Genomic DNA, 20,518 nt, shown 5'->3' on the forward strand with positions numbered 1-20,518 from the left:
TTTCACACATTATACTGCAACTGCTAAATGTTTGCCCTCTCACTTAACCTATCAATATCCCTTTGCAGACTCCTTATGTCCTCTTCATTAGTTACTTTCCTACCAAACTTTATGTCAGCAGCAAAATTAGCTCCAATATTTTTGGTCCCTTAACCCAAGTCATGAATGTAGATTGTAAATAGTTAAGAGTCCAGCACTGATCACCGTGGCATTCTATTGGTTACAGCTTACCAATCCAAAAATGACCCATTTATTCCTGCTGTTTGCTTCCTGTTAGCTAGCCAATCCTTGATCAATAAAAGCAAAATACTACAGATGCTGGAATTCGAAAATGAAAGAGAAAATGCTAGAAAATCTCAGCAGGTCTGGCAGCATCTGTAAGGAGAGAAAAGAGCTGATGTTTCGAGTCCAGATGACCCTTTGCCAAAGCTAAAATACATAGAAAGTGGGAGATATTTATTCTGCAGGGGGAGGGAATGAAAGATGAGTCATAGCCACAGAAACCAGGGGAAAGGCTGCTAATGGCAGCCCATAGAGTGAATAGAATGTGTGAATGGCCAAAGGCAGAGAAGCTGAAATTAGAGGGTAAACTGTGACAGATGGAGATGTGGGGCAGGGGGAGGGTGAATGCTCCATCAGTGTTAACATGGTAGTCCCTAAACCAAGAGCTCTTATTTTGTGTCATGACCTTTTATGCAGTATCGTGCCAAATTCCTTTTGGAATCCAAATAGACCACATCTATCAGTTCCCCTTCATCCACATTGCTTTTAAGTCCTTAAAGAGCTCTATTATATTTCCTTTTCATAAAAGCATGTTGAAGCTGCCTGATTGCATTAAGATTTTCTAAGTAAGGTGGTCAAATGCTTGATCAAAGAGGTAGGTTTCAAGGAGCATCTTAAAGGGCGAGGCGGAGAATTTTGAGGAGGGAATTGAAGAGCTTTGGACCTCTGAAGTTGAGAAGGCACCTGCTTCCTGATATCTGCATTTCATTGGAATTGTGGAGATGAGTTCTGAGACACAACTAAGACCATGGCTTAATGCCTCTGTCTTAGAGTACAGGAATAATAGTACAATGTACTGTAACGGAGTGATAATGTTACTGGCCCAGGAATCCAGACTAATATGCAAGAACTGTGAGTTCAATTATTTAAATAAACCCAGAGTAAAAAAACTGCTTTCTGTAACGGCGAAATGTTACAACTGTGTCAACATTAAAAAGCTATCTCATTCACAAAGTTCCTTAAGGGAAGGAACCCTCACCTGGTCTGGCCTACATGTGACTCCAGATTACAGCAGATTCTAATTTTCCCTCTGAAATGGCCTAGTGAGCCTCTCCATTGTATAAAATTGCTACGGATCACGGATATTTCACTATTTTCCCACTGGAACCCAATCTCCCTTTCCCTTCTGGGAGTTTTGGTGGTCACTTCCACAATGGACAATGAACTTGACAAAGGTCAGAATGATATCAGGAGTAAAGGGCGTCAGGTGCGTAGGGAGGCAGGAGGAGCTTAGTTTATTCTCCTCAAAGCAGCGAAGGTTCAGAGGAGATTTACAGAAGTTCAAAGGTTTTGAATAAAGGCAAATGAGGAGAAACTGTGTGAGTGTGAGCTCGGTTTGAGAAACTGTAATCACTGCAGGAGGTAAACAGAGGGAGGGATGAGATTATGTTTTTATGGGTGTTGAGTTGGGATCAGGAATGCGTTGCCTGAAAGATCACTGGAAGCAAACAAATTGTAACTTTCAAAAGGGAATTGGAGAAATATTTGAAGGGGGGAAAGTTTGCAGTTTCAATATTAGGGATTTTCTATTGAAGACAGAGATGAGGAAGATTTCGTTCTCTGAGGATCACGAATGTTTAGCATTGTTAATACCAAAGAGCAGTAAAGGTTGGGTAATGTGGCTGACTCCTGCTCCTATTTCCTGTATCCTCACAGGCTGCTGGGAAAGAGTGAGCAACTGCGACTAATTGGGTAGCTCTTTCAAAGAACCAGCATAGGTTCAGTGGGCTGAATGGCCTCCTGCAGTTGATTCTATGGGTGTAGATGCACGATGCTGCAAAGGAAATTTGAACATGTTTACTTGAGAGTTAGATTGAAAACGGAGTGAGGTGATTTGGCCAGGAGGATTACTATAATCTCGAACGTGCTGCCGGAAGGGGCAATGGAATCAGATTCCACAGGAATTTTCCATAGGCAGTGCAACCCGGAATGCAAGAAGCTAATGTTCAGGGTTTTGGGGGAGAATTGGGGTTTAGAATTTCTTTTATTCATTCATTTGTGGGACATGGGTGTCACTGGCTGGCCAGCATTTTTTGCCCATCCCTGGTTGCCCTTGAGAAGGTGGTGGTGAGCTGCCTTCTTGATTTGCTGCAGTCCATACTTTGTGGGTTGACCCACGATGCCATTAGGGAGGGAATTCCAGGATTTTGACCCAGTGACTGCGAAGGAATGACGGTATATTCCCAAGTCAGGATGGTGAGCGGCTTGGAGCAGAACTTGCAGGTGGTGGTGTTCCCATTTGGAATGGGATTGAATTTAGAAAGGATTAGATAGCTCTCTTAAAACTCCAAAATGAGCTGACACAAGTATGAGATACTGAAAACCTCCATTCCTGCTATTGGATTTAATTATTCTGTATGCTAAACAGATGTCTTTAATTTCCACCAGATCTGTTTCAACTGGACTTTTCACTGGACACCTGCAGCACACCGAGGGATAATGTGGCTTTGGACTTGGTTCCAGGTTGCGCTGTCACTGAGCAAGCCTCAGTGGGGTGATATTCACGGCTCCTGCTCCACACTGCTCCCCCCCCGCCGCCACCACCATCCTTCTCCTTTCCACCTCAACCCCCCCCCCTGCATTTCAGCTCAGAGGCTGAAACAGGGACAATAGACCTTTCATGTTAAGAATGTGATTGATTTAATGCTGGTTTCAGGCAGCCAGCAAGGGGTGTGTATAAAATTGTCAAACTCAGGTTGGACATCCTTGTTGGGGCCCTTTAACTGCAGGACGGTGCTCCCTGCTGAGTTACCAATCCTGACCCATTAAGTCTGAGTGGGAAGGTCATAGGAGTGAGTTTTACAACGCAATCTTGATCCCAATAATCTAGGCTGACACTCCCATGCAGTACTGAGGGAATGCTGCACTGTCACAGATGTAGTTGTTAATGAAAGGCCCCATCTGCTCTTTCGTAGTTGTAAAGGATCCTGTGGCATTACCTTGAAGAGGAGAAATGGAGTCCCCCCCCACCGCCTCTGCCCCACCCCTGCCCCACCCCACTGTCCTGGCAAACATTTATTCCTCAATCAAAATCACTAAAACAGATTAACTTGTCATTATCATGTTGCTGTTTGTGGGAGGTTGCTGTGCGCAAATTGGCTGTCACACTTTGTCACATTTCTTACAGGGACTACACTTCCTAAATACTTCATTGGCTATGGAATACTTTGGGATGTCCTGAGATGGAAGTTGTTATAAAAACCCAGGTCTTGTTTTCCCAGAATTGGACTCTTGATGCACCCCAGGGACAAATTACTCCACCCAAGACTTTTAAGTAAGGTGTTAAAGAGAGAAAAACATTATAGGAACTCTTGACTGTTCTCTCCTGCTTCCTCCTTTCATGCCTTCATTCCTTCTGTCATTCTTTGCCTTCTGAAAGACCAAGCCATAATTCGTGGTGACCTTTGAAGAAAGTTTTGTGGATTTTTTTGGTACAAGTGCCATTCAGCCCATTGATCGAGTCTGCACTGACAACAATCCTACCCAGGCCTATCCCCACGTCCCCATATCCCCACATATTGACCCTGGTAGTCTCCCTGACACTAAGGGGCAATTTAGCATGGCCAATCCATCTAATCTGCACAGCTTTGGACTGTGGGAGGAAACCAGAGCACCCAGAGCAAAGTTGACACAGACAGTGACCCAAGAACGTAAGAACTAGGAGCAGGAGTAGGCCATCTGGTCCCTTGAGCATGCTCCAAAAAGTTTAAAGTTTATTTATTAGTGTCGCAATTAGGCTTACATTAATAGTGTAATTTACTGTTAAAATCCCCTAGTTGCCATACTCCGGTGCCTGTTCAGGTACACATAGGGAGAATTTAGCATGGCCAATGCACCTAACCAGCATGTCTTTCACACTATGGGAGGAAACCGAAGCACCCGGAGGAAACCCACACAGATACGGTGAGAGTGTGCAAACTCCACACGGACAGTGACCTGAGGCTGGGTCCCTAGTGCTGTGAGGTAGCAGTGCTAACCACTGTGCCATCGTGCTGCCCTCTGTGGGTTATGTACATAGCAGCTGGTTGATAGTCACAATGCAGAATTTGGGTTCTGGGACTTGTTGAGAAATCACCCTTTCCTTCCTTGGCCCAGTTTCTGTTGAATGTCACTATTTTAATTGGAATCAGATTAAGAAGTGTCATAGCGTTGAGTGTCAAGAATATTAGAACATTCCCAGATTCCTCCACAACCCTCCCCTCATCTGTTCATGCATGACCACATCGCCAAACCCACGGTGTCAGCTGTTTCTCAGAGGGTAGCACGATTGTCCAACAATCAGCAAGTTCTTGATTCCAATCCCACTCCTGGAATTAGGGTGAAATTTGCAGTGAAGTCTTGATGGAGTATTATACTGTATCAATCTGGACCAAGGTAGGGAAGTTTGTTTGTCTTTACAGTGCACACATGAACTGTTTGCACATTGCATCAATAAAGGAGCAAAGCAAATCATTTCACAATATATGATGCAGAAATTAAACTGACACTGTGTTACTGAGTTAATCTGAACCGTTTTGTAATAGAATTCTCACTTTAATGACCTCTGAGTGTCTCCAAGCTATTGAAGTGGATCTGAAGTGCTGTTGCTGGTAAAATATATGAAATATATCAGTCAATTTATGCACAGCAAGCTCCCAGAGACAGCAATGTGATAACAACCAAATCGTCTGCTTTAGTGATGTGAGTCAAGGGATAAACATTGGCCAGGACATCAAGATGAAACCCCCGCCCTCCCCCATGCCCGCCCCAACTCCTTCCTACTGTTCTCCCAATAGTGTTATGGAATCTTTCTCACCTACCTGAGATCTCAGTTTAACATCTCATCAAAGAGACGGTACCTCCTAGAGTGCTGCAGCCCCTCAGGAATACTCACTCTCTCAATGCTGGCACAGTTGCTGGGTGGGTAGAAATGGGCTGGCACAGTTGCACAGTGATTAGCACCGCTGCCGCACACTGCTAGGGACCTGGGTTCAATTCTGGCCTTGAGTCATTGTTTGTGCAGAGTCTGGATGTTCTCCCCTTGCCGACGTGAGTTTCCTCTCACAGTCCAAAGATGTGCGGGTTAGTTGGATTGACCATGGTAGATTGCCCCTCAGTGTCCCAGGATCCGTAGATTAGATAGATTAGCCATGGTAAGAGTGTGGGTTATGGAATTAGGGCAGGGAAGAGGGCCTGGGTAAGATACACTGTCAGAAAGTTGGTACCAACTCACTGGGCCAAGTGGCCTCTGCATTGTAGGGATTCTGATACAATAATAGTGAAAATTGATGCCGGTGGCATTGGTCCAATGCCCATACTGGCTGTGAAGACTCATGCAAGCCTGTCTTCTAACCCTGTCCCACAGGTGATGTGGAGTGGTGCCCCTCAAGCTATATAATCAGTTGTCTCTCTCAATTGTCTCCATCTTTAAAGGAGAGTGATGTCTGCTCTCGTTCCTGGACTGCCGACCTCCTTTATACAACTCTTCTACTTCCAGAAGGTAGTGGTTGTAAATGCCAATTTGTATCAAGCCATCAAAGAGTACAGAATGATTCATGTTTGTTATCTCCTTTGGCCCTCTCCTGAAGTTATTGACTCCTGTAGGGCTCCAGCAATGGGTGCTGCAGTTAAGGCTTACAATTATTGCTAATCCTTATAAGAAGATGGTGATAGAACTTCTCAAAGGTTGCTGTCTGTGAGCTGGGGGTTTTCCAACAGAGCTGTTAGACAGTGAGTTTCATGGCTTTGACTCAGCGATGAGGTCGGAATGGCCGATGGGTGTTCAAATCATGAAGATATGTGACTTGGAGAGAAACCCAGAGGTGGTGGAATTCCCATGTTGTAATCGTTCTTTTAGTTGATAGAGTTATGTGTTACTGGACAGTGACCAGGAGCAGGAATACTGGCTGATCTTTAGTTTGGAATTATTTACTATCTCACCTGCTCAATAATTCAGCCACAGTTTGTGTCCATTTCACAATCCTTAACCTCCTCAGCTTTCAGCACTCCAGGCACTGGGAGACTTTGTGAGAAAGAAAAGAGATGGATTAGAAACACAATCCCAATCTGAACAGGAGAAAGAGGAATGGAAAGCAAGCTCACACTCACCCACACATACCACTCACACTAACCCTGCGCTCACACTCACCCCAAGCTCACGCTCACTCTGCGCTTGTGCTCACTCTGCACTCGTGCTCACTCTGAGCTCACACTCACTCCGAGTTTACACTTGGCCCGAGCTCACACTCGCCCCGAACTCTCACTCACCCTGAGCTCACACTCACCCCAAACTCTCACTCACCCTGAGCTCACGCTCATCCCCAGCTTGCACTCACCCCCAGTTCACATTCACCCTGAGCTCTCACACACCCCGAGCTCACAGTCGCCCCGAGCTCACGCTGACCCCAGGCTCACGCTGATCCCGGGCTCACACTCAGCCCGAGCTCACACTGAACCGGAGCTCACACTCACTCTGAGTTCACACTCGTTCTGGGTTCACACTCGCCCCGAGCTCTCACTCGCCCCGAGCTCTCACTCGCCCCGAGCTCTCACTCGCCCCGAGCTCTCACTCACCCCGAGCTCACACTCACTCTGAGCTCACATTCACTCTGAGCTCACATTCACTCTGAGCTCACATTCACCCCGAGCTCACACTCACAGTTGCCCTGAGCTCACACTCACACCTTTATTTAAATACATGTGTATTTTTAATGTAACCACAAATTCTACTAAAGTAAATTCTGACGGGTGTGAGTAATTAATGGCAAAGTTTTCATGGAAAAGTGTTTGGTGAATTTGATAAGTTCCTTTTTTGCTTCTGGGTAGAGAACAGTTTTGCCCCAGTTCCAGTGTGAGAAGGTTGTACCAGTTTAATGGGATACTGCCTCTCAATCCTCTTTCTGTTTGAGAAGGAATAATATCGGTGCAGCAAGTAATTACTTTGCCCAGTGTCTGCTGAAACAATTGTTCGAATAGAAGTGGTTGTTGCAACAATATAATGTGATGTACATGGGGGAAATAAAATATTAAAAAGGGGAAGGTTACTAAGAGGAATGATCAGCTGTTGCAACTGAACATGGAGAAGAATGGTGGTTAGGGAAATGAGGCTTCGCTGAGTGGGTTCATTGTACATCTAATCGCTTGGCATGAGATTTATCTCTTGAATCCAAACCACCTCGATGGGACATGTTGGCAAAGCTGGGTCTTAAATAACATTTGGCGTCAGTCTCCAATCAGAGAAATAACTGAGGTACTAATTATAGCTTCAAAAATCCACTTAATGAACAAGGAACAAAGTTCAGAGTTTACTCTGCGCTGTAGGTGATCAGTGCCGTGCACTCGGCACCCCAGTTCCTCTGGCTCAGAGAGAAGGGCTGAAGTCAGATGGAGTGGGAGGAGAGTTAACTAAGGTTAGGAAACAGTGCAGAGCAGAGCGCAGTCCAGTGCTTAGTCTAGAGGTTTAATGCCAGGGCACACACACACAGAAAAGACTGAAGTCATGTGAATCAACGTGACAACTGAAAGAACAATATACACATAGAGAAAGAGAGAGAGAGAGAGCAGAGACATCTCGATGCTGCCTGGGCCAGGTATTTTTAATTTTAATTTTCAATCAGTATTTTCCGTCTTCTCTGTCTCCCTTCCTATTTCTCCGCCTCCTCTTTCTCTCTCTCTCTCTCTCCTTTTTTTAATAGAGGATTTATCTTTGGCAGAATGCCAAGCTGTGAATCAGATGCATGATGGTACTTGGTCTTTGAGGCCCCAGTATGATGGCTAAAAGCCACAATCAATTGCGGGTGAAATGAGCTGGCTGTCTGCCAATCTCAGGTTGCTATGCAGCCAGCCTGTCCTGCGCTCCTCACTGTTAAATCACAGAAGGCAAAGAGTTTGGCTCCAGACAACTTTATTTTTTTCTCCCTCCCTCTCTCTCTCTCTCTCCTCCTCCTCTTTTCGATTTTATTTTTAACCCGTTTCAGGCAATCAGCTCTGCACCGAGATCTCAGAATGAGAGGCATCAGGCCAACGTCGCATGCTGAATGCTGCAAATTAAGACGTGTTTGCATTAGGGGAGAGAGAGAGAGATATTTTCCATTTTTGTTTTTCATATTCATGTGGGCATTTATTGCCCATCCCTACTTGCCCTTGAGAAGGTGATGGTGAGCTGCCTTCTTCAACCTTTTGCAGGTTAATTTAACCATGGAGGCTGGTGGGGAGGCATTGGGCAATCTCAGAATGATTTCTAAAGAAGGATAAATAATTGTGTTCCTGTATATCGAGCCACATTGGAGAAATTTGGGTGGGAGGTGGGGATACGGGAGAGAGCGAGGCAACCATTCTATTGTTTCCCTTCAGTGTAAATGCTCCAGTATTGTGGAGACTGTAGTTGTTCTCTGGCAAGATTCGCCCTCAGCTATACTAATGCAAGACAGTGATGCACATTCTAATACTCCTGTTCTGGCACAAACAATCTCTACAGTTTAATTGGGTATCCGTAAATACCTTGTATTAATTATGCTGCTAGAAGCACAAAGGGATTTAGAACACAACGGCTGAGTGATTTGTTCTAAAATGTTATGTTTCTGTCTATACATTTGCAGAGAAGGTAATAATCGGGGAATTACTTATCCTGCACTGCCTGATGCTTTTTTTACCTGGTTGATAGCCCCTTCAGATGTGACTTGGTGCCTACAAGCCATCGATCAGGCCGCAAGGATCTAGACAGTTCATTGTCCTTTGGTATTAGTGGGTCCTACACTGCTGCACAAAGGCTGGTGGCTCTTCAGGCATCTCAATTGCCTGGCACCAGACATGGAGTGCTGGGCCGTGTGATTGCACAGTTGATCAAACGGCCGAGGCGACAGCGAGGGGGGGGATGGCGGGGAGGTGGGGGTAGAGAGGAGGACAGCAACTCTCGTGCACCAGTGTGAATCCTCCTCAGCCCAAGCAGTACCTTATTTTTGATTCTTTTTCTTGTGTGTCTGTATGTGTGTGTGTGTGTGTGTGTCTGTATATGTATGTGTGTGTGTACCTGTATGTGTGTCTGTATATGTGTGTGTGTGTGTCTGTGTATGTGTGTGTGTATGTGTGTGTGCGCGCGAGCAATGCTACAAATTAGGTTTTCAGTTTGAAAAATGATCTCTGGCTGCTTCATTCCCAGTCAGCACATTTGCAGCTGAAGATTAATGTCCATGATTGGTGTAATACTGCCGCAGTAATCCGTGAGCAGAATGCAAGATGGGATATGGGGGAAAGGCCAAGATTCATGCCTATACTCAGGAGTTTACACAAGTCTCCATAGTAACATGCCTGGCTATTTTGTATGCGTTTGATTTTTGTGAGGATAGATTAGGAGTATAAATTCATTTGACCAGAATATTTGATGTGTTATTGCAGGCAATATTTCGCTTTTCTTTCTCAAGAATTACACTCCTCCATTTTTTAAAATAATTGACGCTAGCTGTATAGCAGTTATGAGCATTCAGTATTCAAATTATTGTGTTCTCTCTGTCACATTTCTCTCTATCGCTTTCTCTCCCTCAATCCTCTTTCTCCCTTGTTCTTTCTTCCTCCCATTTCTTTCCTTCAACCTCTCATTTCTTTCTCTTTCTCTCCCGCCTCTCGTTTCTCTCACTTCATATTGTCCCTTCTCAGATCTGTCTCTCTCTCTCACCTCTCATTCTCTCTCCTTCTCATTTTCTCTCCCTTTCATTCTTTCTTTAGCATTCCCCTTCTCTCTTATTTTCTCCCTCGCTGCCATATCTCTCTCTGGTTCTTTCACTTCTCACAATCCATGTCGTTCTCATTCCCTCTTTTCTTTCTCTCACTTTCTCAGCTCTCCACAGTTCTTTCCCTCTCCCTTTCATTTCTGCCCCACGTTTTCACTTGTTTGATTTCTCTCCTATTTCTGTCTTCGCCTTCTCTCATTCTACCTTTTCTCTCTCTCTCTTTCTTGCTGCAGAGTTGGCAAAGCCCAAGAGCTTTCGTCGTTATTTTTCAACCTCTGCCCGCCCACCCCCACCCAGAGTTGGTGCTGAAAAGACTGCGTAAAGAAGCATCAGTCCGCCACAGCACCCGCACCCCCCACACCCACCGCCCCCCCACTCCCTCCCCCCAGCCCCCACTCTGCACACACACACACACACAAAATTTAGTCGTTGGCTTCACGAGAGAGAGGGGGAGAAAAGCTCCTTCAGGAGTTGCCTTGTCCTTCTTGGGTAAGGTATGTTGGAACTCTGTACCTCCAGTCCAGCTGTTAACACGTAGGGATGGGCCACGCATTGAACCTGGGCGACGGAGAGAGAGAAAATGGAATTGTAAGAGGTGGTGTACAGCAGTCAGGCTGCTTGCAAATATTCTGTCCTCTCTATCAGGGCTTTCTGCTTCAGAAAAGCATGCCAAAAAAAATTGAAAGGATCAGTGTTGGCGAATTTACAAACAGATGTTGCCTCTTGAAGCTCAGTTAAGGCAGAGACCAGAACAACAGTTCAGCGACTCTGAGCGACTTTTGGGGGATTTGTTTTTAGATGTGTTTTGGGGGAGGGGTTAGCCTTAGTGACATTAATTTTTAAAATCTATATTTTCTCCAGCGGCAAACTGACTCATGTAAATGCTTTATTTTTTAAAAAATATTTTTGAAAATGGAAGTCACCCCCTTTAATCTGTTTACATCAGCCATGTGCAGACAAGCGGTGAATGAATTCTTGATTCTTCTTAAAAAACCCCAGCTCCTTATCCCGACTGCACAATGTTGAAAACCCCCAATGATCGGGAATGTCCGGGCGTTCCTGGCGAGTTCAGAAAGAAAATCACCCCGACACAATGGGCTCAGATCGCTTTCTGGTTCTTTTTCTTATTCTTGGCATCCGTCTTTAGCAAACATTTCTCCCTCCCTCTGGTGTCCTCCCCCCATCCCGAAACCTCCCTCTCCCCCTCCCACCCCTTCCTCCCCAGTATTGTCAAATGGAAATAGTTACTTTGACAGAATGTGTTTCTCAAGTTATTCGCCTCGAGGGAAACGATCCACTTTGAATGGAAAAGTAGCGAGGGGGTAATGTGTGCAAAGGCGGGCAACTGTTAATATCTCTTTGGTGCCAACATTACTCCATATTGTTCGTCTTTGGCAGGGAGCAGACATCTGCATAGAACGCCGTCTACAATCATCCTTCTCTTTCTGTTGCTTTCCTGACCTGTGCCTCTGTCTCGAAAGTGTTAAAATTACTTGGCACCAGAACTGCATTTCAAAGCAGATTTGTCTTCTCTTTGCATTCAAGATTCGTAGGGTACCATCTGATATTAAAATTCACATTGTCGGGTTCTGTATATTGTGCCAAGATCCACGCTAAGCCCTTTGCACTCTCTCTCTCTCTCTCTCATTCTCTCCCTCTTTCTTCCCTTCCACTCTTTTCGTCCTTAATTGCCATTTAACGCTTGGAAAGAGAGAGAGGAAAAAAAACGGAAAAGAGGTTCCTTCAGAGTTTTCTGGCATTGGGAATTAGATTTTGGTTGAAATTGAGTGGCCAAGTTTTTGTGCGTTTGTGTATTAACTCTCCCAAGTCTTTGTGAGCCTGTAAATTTTCTCTCACCCTATCTGCTGATGGCTATCCATCAACCAAATGGTTCTGTCGCTGTACTAAGTAAGAATCCGCAGTGTCCGGGCACTGTGTGGTGCCAGCTATGCTTGACTAGGACAGCATCGGATCGAAGGGGGCACGATCCAATATTCATTGTCTGAGAACCGTCACATCGCTTTGTCTCATCATTTTTTTTGGTTTGTATCTGTTGTTGAAAAATGGAGGCAAATATTTCCATCCTAATCCCGCCAGGAAGAAACAAAAGGATAGTAATCGCCATTTTTATTGCTAGAAAGAGAAAACAGCTGGCTTGTGCAGCTAGCAGATTTAATTGCAAGGGAAACCGATTCCATTCGCAAAGAATAAGATTCTATTGGTGACCTTCTTTTGGATTACAGAAAGCAGTCAGACTCCCCCTATGCTTGTGCCTATGTTGTCTGTGTTTGTGTGTGTGTGTGTGTTTATCCGGGATGTGGAATTGCTCGAACGCTGCTCGGAACGTATGTTGGGGAGCGCTGCTTTCAATATTGGTCGACATGCACCATGTCACGAGGTAGGCCCTCTCGCCACGAGCGGCAACGCATCCGAAGATGAGGCAGGACATTTGGCAGCGGAAGGCGAGCGGATGGTGAAGGTTGGGAGGGTGGTGGGGAGCTGGTTGGGGGGTGCTTGTGTGTGGTTGAGGGCGTAGCGAGGAGGGGGAGCCAGGATAAAGATCCATTTGAACCCCTCTCCTTCTCTCCCCACAAAGCAAAGTAATTGTGCTGCGTGTAGGTTCTGTGGACGCGCGTCATTTTTTATGTGTTTCCTATTTCATTCTTTGCGTTCTCCCGACGGGAAGAGGATGAGCAGAAAGGTGAGGCCTGTGATTCGGGTTTTAATCGAAAATTTAATTCGGCTGCTTGCCTTTCGGGAGTGGGTGGAGTGGGGTGGGCTGCCACTTCTATCCAGCTGCACGTTGCCGCTGTCTTTTGGTAGCTTGCGACGTGTGTGTCTGCGAGAGAGATTTAAGCTGTAAGCCACACTTCATGTTGGTCCAAAGGCATTATTACTTTATCGGAATGGAAAGGTTTGCGGAAGAGATGAGAACGAAAGAGAGAGAGAGAGAGAAATAGAGACACAAAGACTATATCCAAGCTTGGCATGCAGAAGGAGCCTCGGTAGCTCGCCAAGGAGTCCGCTATGGTACAAAGCACTTCAAGTCAAGTAATTCTTCCGATAACAGTTGTGCTTTGATGAGGAATCATACTTTTTATTCGATTCTGTGATTGCTTCATGTTTGACAATAATTTAGATCAAGAAACTTTATTTAAACAAACACGCGCAAAAAAAATCGACACTTGACGTCCAAGATTGGATTAACTTTTTTTTGTATTTCCAACGTTTAAGAAATCGCAAAGCATTGTCATGCTTAATTGTACTGAGCTAGTCATTCTGGCAGTATTTGCAGTAAAAGATTTCACTTGGAATTTTTAAAAGCTCCTTTTCATTCCTTATTTTTTCACTTCTATTTTAGGATCTCTGAGCCCGGCCTAGCAAGACAAAACACAGCCTGACGAGCCAACGGCATCCCTTGCCAGGAGTTGAAACTGAGAGCTAACAGATGGCCCTTCCTCACACACAGAGCAACCAGATCGCAGCGTTGGTGTTTTGTGTTTTAATATTATGTTTATAATTGTTTTTATTTTGGTCAGATTTTTGATTTGAGCAATGTGGTGACTTTTTTTGCAAATACATTTAAAATGGCAACCAAAACTAAAGAAAATCTCGAGTTTAGGGAGCGTTTCCTAAAGACACAAAGCACTTATGACATCTGTACTTATAATGACAGGTGTAAGCTTTGTGTGAACAGAAAGGGAGGTGCGAGAAGGAGAATAGAGGAAGGAGGAAGACAGGGGGCTGGATGGCATTAGTAACAGGGTAAAGGGAGTGAGACAGGAACAAGGAACAAAGAGGAGGAGACAGATGGATACAGATGTTGAAACTGCAAAACCAGCTGCCACTAACCCGTAGATCCGAACTTGTGTTTTGCATATCCCACAAGCTCGTGTCTATAGGTCTGTGTCTACATGGTAAAGAGACAACACAGTTTTGCCTCAGCAATATCTGACCACTATGAGGAGGTAAAGACCTCTTATGGTGATTCTCAGCCATGGACGTGATTTCCTCAGCCTCAGACAGTCCCTGCAGATTGAGAGGAGGGGAGGTGATGGGGTTACAAAGGAACCAGCTCATTAGAACAATCGCACAGTAGTGGCATCAAATCTAAAAAGTAGAAGCAGGCCTTTCATTCCACCTGGTCCATTCTAGTGTTTGAGCTTCACACAAGCTTCTTGAAGTGAGTTAGGCCAACTTGAAATCCTGCTTTCTTGTCTTCTCTTGTAACAGGGTGGGGCCGATAGTGTGAAAATCCCAATCCATGAGTCAGTGATGCAACAGACCTTCCAGCGAGCCACTCCCTGTTGATAATTAGCTGTTTAACCAGTCACTCACTCTCCTCTGGAAATAGTGACCAAGAAGCTGAAGGTTATCTTTTTTTGTGTGATAAAATGTTCTGAACCTCCATGAGATGCAGTTTCCATTTGGGACTAACCATGAAAACAGAAAGGGATTTGTGTCTCAGGACCGAGGTTAGACCAGAACTGAGCAGTCACAACAAACCCACCTGATGGTAGGATGTCTCTCAGGTTGACACCTACCCTGTAACACAGTCTGAAGGTTCACTGTGAAGTAAGCTTTCACTAAATGCGAAGCAGTCGTAAGGTTTTTTGCGTTGGGAAAAAAAATGGAGATTGCATCCACTTTATTGAGATGAGAGGAGATCAGGGAACCGGAGGACATGTGTGATTAAAGCAGTTTGTTTTTGTGGCCCATTATTGACAGCCTCAGTGTTGCCAAGGATTCTTTTTTCTTAAAATTGGAACTGAATGAACAATCTGTTATTAAGTACTAGTTGGCTGAAGTGGTGGCTTATTTTGGGAAGGGTGTGTGTGTGTGTGTGTGTGTGTGTGTGTGTGTGTGTGTGTGTGTGTGTGTGTGTGTGTGTGTGTGTGTGTGTCGTTGTAAAACTCCTCATGTACAATAAGGCATGTTGATGGATTTTTCAATTTCTCTCTCTCTCAGGGTGTGTTTGCCACTCATCCAGCCACCCCCTTAGACAGCATAATTATGTAGCAAAAACTCCAAACCGGACAAATACACCCTCCAACCCTCTTTCCCTTACCTGTCCCTCTGCCACCCTTCAAACTCACACTCATCTACTGTCCCCAACCCCTTTCACCCACCCTCCTCTGGCTCCCACCCTCCTCTGGCCCCCACCTCCTCTGGCTCCCACCCTCCTCTGGCCCCCACCCTCCTCTGGCTCCCACCCTCCTGTGGCCCCTACCCTCCTCTGGCCCCCACCTTCCTCTGCCCCCCACCTTCCTCTGCCCCCCACCTTCCTCTGCCCCCCACTTTCCTCTGGCCTCCAACTTCCTCTGGCCCCCACCTTCCTCTGCCCACCACCCTCTCTGGCCCGCACCCTCCTCTTGCCCCACCCTCCTCTAGCCGGCACCCTACTCTGCCCCCACCCTCCTCTGGCCCCCACCCTCCTCTGGACCCACCCTCCTCTCGCCCCCACCCTCCTCTCGCCCCAACAACCACATCTCTTTGAACCCCTGATGCAGGATCGATGAACCAATTGCTGTGTGCATTCAGGCTGAGGTAGTAGGTTGTATAGTTTAGAATTATACCAAGGGAGATAACTGTACAACCTCCTAGCTTTCCCTGGGGCACGCGTACAACAGCAGCGGGAAAAAGCAAGTCACGGACAATCGACCCCAGAGAAAATAAAACCCCCAAAATAACTGAGAAAAATGGTAAGCAGTTTGATTTGATTGAAACCCATCCAATCTGCCTGTAAGTATCTGACCACCTGTTAGAAAGACACAAGCACCCTCGCACATCTTTCAGAAGGTTTATTTTACAGGGAAAAGCATTAATGTTTAAAGTGAAAGTGTTAACCTTTTGTTCCCTGCAGGTCTGTCTGCTGACTTAGCTACACTCCTCAAGCAGTAATGTTCTATAAGTGTGTGTCAATTGTGGAAGTGAGGGTATGGTGCCAAGGATGGGCGGTGGTGAGCAGGGCGGGGGTTGATCTTAGTTTATTGATGTGTTGTATTTTCTGTTGCACTTTTTCACTCAGCATCCATCCCCTCCCCAATGCCCCACCTCAGTGAAGTCTTAGAGATCAATGTACCAATCACTATGCTAATCAACTGTAGATCAGGGATCAACATCTCAGACCGTAGCCAAGTGTTGAAGCGAGTGTTCTCAACCAAGGGTAGAAGCAAGAACCCTTCAATTGGTCTTCACCATGGGGAGGAGTATCATTGACAAAATGTACCTCCTGATTGGCTTGCTATCCAGTGATCAAATTGGGATCCAATGTGCGAGCGATTTGAGATATAACATGCCGTGAATGTCGTGTGGGTTGTGATGAATAGGTCACTTTCAACTTACGGTTCCCAAAACTCTTCACCACTGGGGGGGCTTTCCTCATGTTATGTCTGGGTCGGTTGTAGACTCATTGATCGAGATTGATTAGTCAACAACTCCATTATTGTTATAATCATATGACTGTCAAGGATGCTGGAAGTGAGCAAGACACCTGCATCTAAAGAGGTTCCTGGATCATTGGGACCTCTTTAGGGGCAGGTGTGACCTGTTCAGTAAGGACGGGTGGCACTTGAATCCCAGGGGGATCAATATCTTGGCGGGAAGGTTGGCTAGGGCTACTGGGGGTGCTTAAACTAGAAAGGTTGGGGGGAGGGAATAGAGATGAGGAAACTGAGAGCGAGGACTTTAGCTCCCAGGTAGAGAAGGACTGTAGACATTGTGAGAGGGAGGTTAAACGAGTGATAGAGAAGAGAAGTGCCCAGACCGAGAGTCTGAGGTGTGTCTATTTTAACACCAGGAGTGCAGTGAACAAAGTAGATGAGCTTAGGGCGTGGATTGCTGCTTGGGAATGTGATGTGGTGGCCATTACAGAGACTTGGATGTCTCAGGGACGGGACTGGGTACTTCAGGTGCCAGGATTCAGATGCTTCAGGAAGGACAGGGAGGGAGGCAAAAGAGGTGGTGGAGTGGCACTGTTGATCAGGGACAGTGTCATGGCTGCAGAGAAGGAGGATGCCGTGGAGGGACTGTTTACGGAATCTCTGTAGGTGGAAGTTAGGAACAGCAAAGCGTTGATAACTTTGCTGGGTGTTTGCTATAGGCCGCCCAATAGTGACAGGGAAGTTGAGGTGCAGATAGAGAAACAGATTCTAGAGAGATGTAGTAATAACAGAGTTGTCGTGATAGGAGACTTTAATTTCTCAAACATCGACTGGAATATCCCTAGGGTAAGGGGTTTGGATGGGGAGGAGTTTGTTAGGTGTGTTCAGGAGGGTTTCCTGACACAGTACGTGGATAAGCCTACGAGAGGAGAGGCTGTACTTGACCTGGTGCTGGCTAATGAACCAGGACAGGTGACGGATCTCTCGGTGGGAGAGCATCTTGGGAATGGTGATCATAATTCTATCTCCTTCACAATTGCATTGGAACGAGATAGGATCAGGCAGGCTAGGAAGGCATTTGTCTGGAGTAAGGGGAAATATGAAGACATCAGGCAGATAATTGGATGAGTAAACTGGAAGGAGGTGTTCTTGGGGAAAAGTACTGAAGGAACGTGGCGGATTTTCAAGGAATGTTTGACTGGAGCTCTGCACGATAACGTTCCGGTGAGACAAGGAGGTTTTGGTAGGTCGCGGGAGCCGTGGTGCACGAAAGTTGTGGTGAACCTAGTCAGGAAGAAAAGAAAGGCGTATAAAATGTTCAGAGAGCTAAGAAATGTTAGAGGAGTATAAGGCTTGTAGAAAGGGAATTAGGAGATCCAGAAGGGGACATGAGAAGGCCTTGGCGGGTAAGATTAAGGAGAATCCCAAAGCGTTCTACAAATATGTGAAGAGTAAAAGGATGAGAAGAGAAGGGATAGGACCTATAAAAGTCTGTGTGGGACTGGAAGAAATGGCAGAGGTGCTTAATGAGTACTTTGCCTCGGTATTCACAGTGGAAAGCGATCTGGGAGGTTGTGCTACAGGTTTGCAGCAGACTGAAAAGATTGAGTATGTGGATGTTAAGGGGATGTGTTGGAACTTTTATGTTCTATCAAGATAGATAAGTCGCCGGGACCAGATGGGATGTACCCCAGGTTGCTGTGGGAGGTGAGGGAAGTGATTGCAGAGCCCCTGGCGATGATCTTTGCATCGTCAATGGAGATGGGAGAGGTTCCGGAGGACTGGAGGATTGCGGATGTGGTTCCTGTTTTCAAGAAAGGGAACAGAGATAGCCCGGGAAATTACCGACCGGTGAGTCTGACCTCAGTGGTTGGTAAGTTGATGGAGAGGCTTCTGAGGGACAAGATTTACGAGTATTTGGAGAGGTTTGACATGATCAGGAATAGTCAGCATGGATTTGTCAAGGGCAGGTCGTGCCTTACGAGCCTAGTTGAGTTCTTCGAAAATGTGACTGAACACATTGACGAAGGATGAGCGGTGGACGTGGTGTACGTGGACTTCAGCAAGGCGTTTAATAAGGTCCCCCGTGTAAGACTTCTTGAGAAGGTGAGAGGGCATGGGATCCAAGGGGCTTTGGCCTTGTGGATCCAGAACTGACTTGCCTGCAGAAGGCAGAGAGTGGTTGTGGATGGGTCTTTTTCTGAATGGAGGTCAGTCACCAGTGGAGTGCCCCAGGGATCTGTTCTAGGACCCTTGCTGTTTGTCATTTTCATAAATGACCTGGATGAGGAAGTGGAAGGATGGGTTAGTAAGTTCACTGACAATACGAAGGTTGGTGGTGTTGTGGATAGTCTGGAGGGATGTCAGAAGTTGCAGCATGACACAGATAGGATTCAAGACTGGGCGGAGAAGTGGCAGATGGACTTCAACGCGGATAAATGTGTAGTGGTCCATTTTGGCAGGACCAATGGGATGCAGGAGTACAATATCAAGGGTAGGAGTCTTAGCTGTGTTGAAGAGCAGAAGGATCTTGGGGTCCGGGTCCATAGGACTCTTAAATCGGCCTTGCAGGTGGAGGATGTGGTCAAGAAGGCGTATGGTGTACTGGCCTTCATTAATCGAGGGATTGAGTTTAGGAGGCAGGAAGTAATGCTGCAACTTTATAGGACCCTTGTCAGACCCCACTTCGAGTACTGTGCGCAGTTCTGGTCGCTTCACTACAGGAAGGACGTGGAAGCTTTAGAGAGGGTGCAGAGGAAATTTACAAGGATGTTGCCTGGATTGGGAGGCATGCCTTATGAAGATAGGTTGAGGGAGCTCGGTCTCTTCTCCCTGGAGAGACAAAGGTTGAGAGGCGACCTGATAGAGGTTTATAAAATGTTGAGAGGAATAGATAGGGTGGATTCTCAGGGGCTATTTCCCAGGGCTGAAATGGTCGCTACGAGAGGACACAGGTGTAAGGTGCTGGGAAGCAAGTACAGAGGAGATGTTAGGGGTAAGTTTTTCACTCAGAGGGTGGTGAGTGAGTGGAATCGGCTGCCGTCGGTGGTGGTAGAGGCGAACTCGCTGGAGTCTTTTAAAAGACTTCTGGATGAGTACATGGGATCTAATGGGATTGGGAGTTACAGATAGTTCTATGGCTTGGTAGGTATGGATGTGATCGGTGCAACTTGTGGGCCCAAGGGCCTGTTTGTGCTGTAGTGTTCTATGTTCTTGAGATGGTCTTTTAATTGCAGTGTCTTTGCAGATCAGCACGCAGGCTTGTGTGGTAAGTGGGAGTTTAGATTGAGTTCCCATGGTTATATAGCTCCATGTCCAGAATCACACATCAGGTCTGGGTAGCTAAGGTACTGTGAACATTTACCTCAATAAATTTCAGCAACAACTTTTATTTATAGAGCATTTTCGCTGCTAAAAATATCCCCAGGTTCTTCACAGGAAGGTAATTCTGGAAATAAAAGGCTGGATCAGTTAAAAATGCCCATGAAGGGACCGGATTGTCGGAAAAACCCAATTGCCTCACTTACTGTCCCTTCAGGGAAGAAAAGCTGCCGTCCTTGCCCAGTCTGGGTTTATAGGTAACTCCAGCCGCACCTCAATATGGTTAACTCCTAACAGCTGTCTCTAATAGTCTGGCGAGACACAATTTAGTGATACCCAGATCCTACTGAGAATGAATAAAAATCTGGCTGTATATCCTTGACAATCAAAGGGTGCCAGTAGATGGAGTTCTGGCGACCTGTATCCATTGAATTTTAAAAAAAAGTTCTGACTGAGTCCATTTCATTCTAATTACTGATACATTCAACCCTGTTTGGAATGGGGGAGGGGGTGGGAGTATTGAAATACACAGTTAGATTTTTAAGGAGTGTTTACTCTTTCTAACCCAACACCAAAAATGAGATGTTCACACATAAGTACCAATCCCTGGGATGAGAGTGTCGGTCTTGAGGAGAAATTGAGTAAAGTGTACCACTACTGCCTGGAATTCAGATGAATGCAAAGTGACCTCATTGAAATGTATAAAATTCTTAAGGGGCTTGATGGAGTAGACACTGAGGGGCTGTTGCCCCCTGGCTGCAGAATCTAGAACCAGGGAACATGGTCACAGATGAAGAGAATAGCAATTTAGGATTTCTTCACTCAGAG

General features: G+C 45.9%; 1 long non-coding RNA gene across 1 annotated transcript in view; it reads left to right on the forward strand.

Annotated features, from left to right (window-relative positions):
• LOC145359928 (uncharacterized) overlaps positions 1-13,761 on the forward strand; it is a 60,294-nt gene extending 46,533 nt beyond the window's left edge. Inside the window, exon 3 of the long non-coding RNA XR_013889650.1 lies at positions 13,348-13,761. This is a non-coding gene — a long non-coding RNA (uncharacterized LOC145359928). The remainder of the gene's footprint in view (positions 1-13,347) is intronic.
• Positions 13,762-20,518: the final 6,757 nt, after the last annotated feature.

This window comes from Carcharhinus amblyrhynchos, chromosome 29 (genome assembly GCF_965287045.1).
Source record: "Carcharhinus amblyrhynchos chromosome 29, sCarAmb.v2.hapA, whole genome shotgun sequence".
In the NCBI taxonomy this organism is placed as follows: Eukaryota; Metazoa; Chordata; class Chondrichthyes; order Carcharhiniformes; family Carcharhinidae; genus Carcharhinus; species Carcharhinus amblyrhynchos.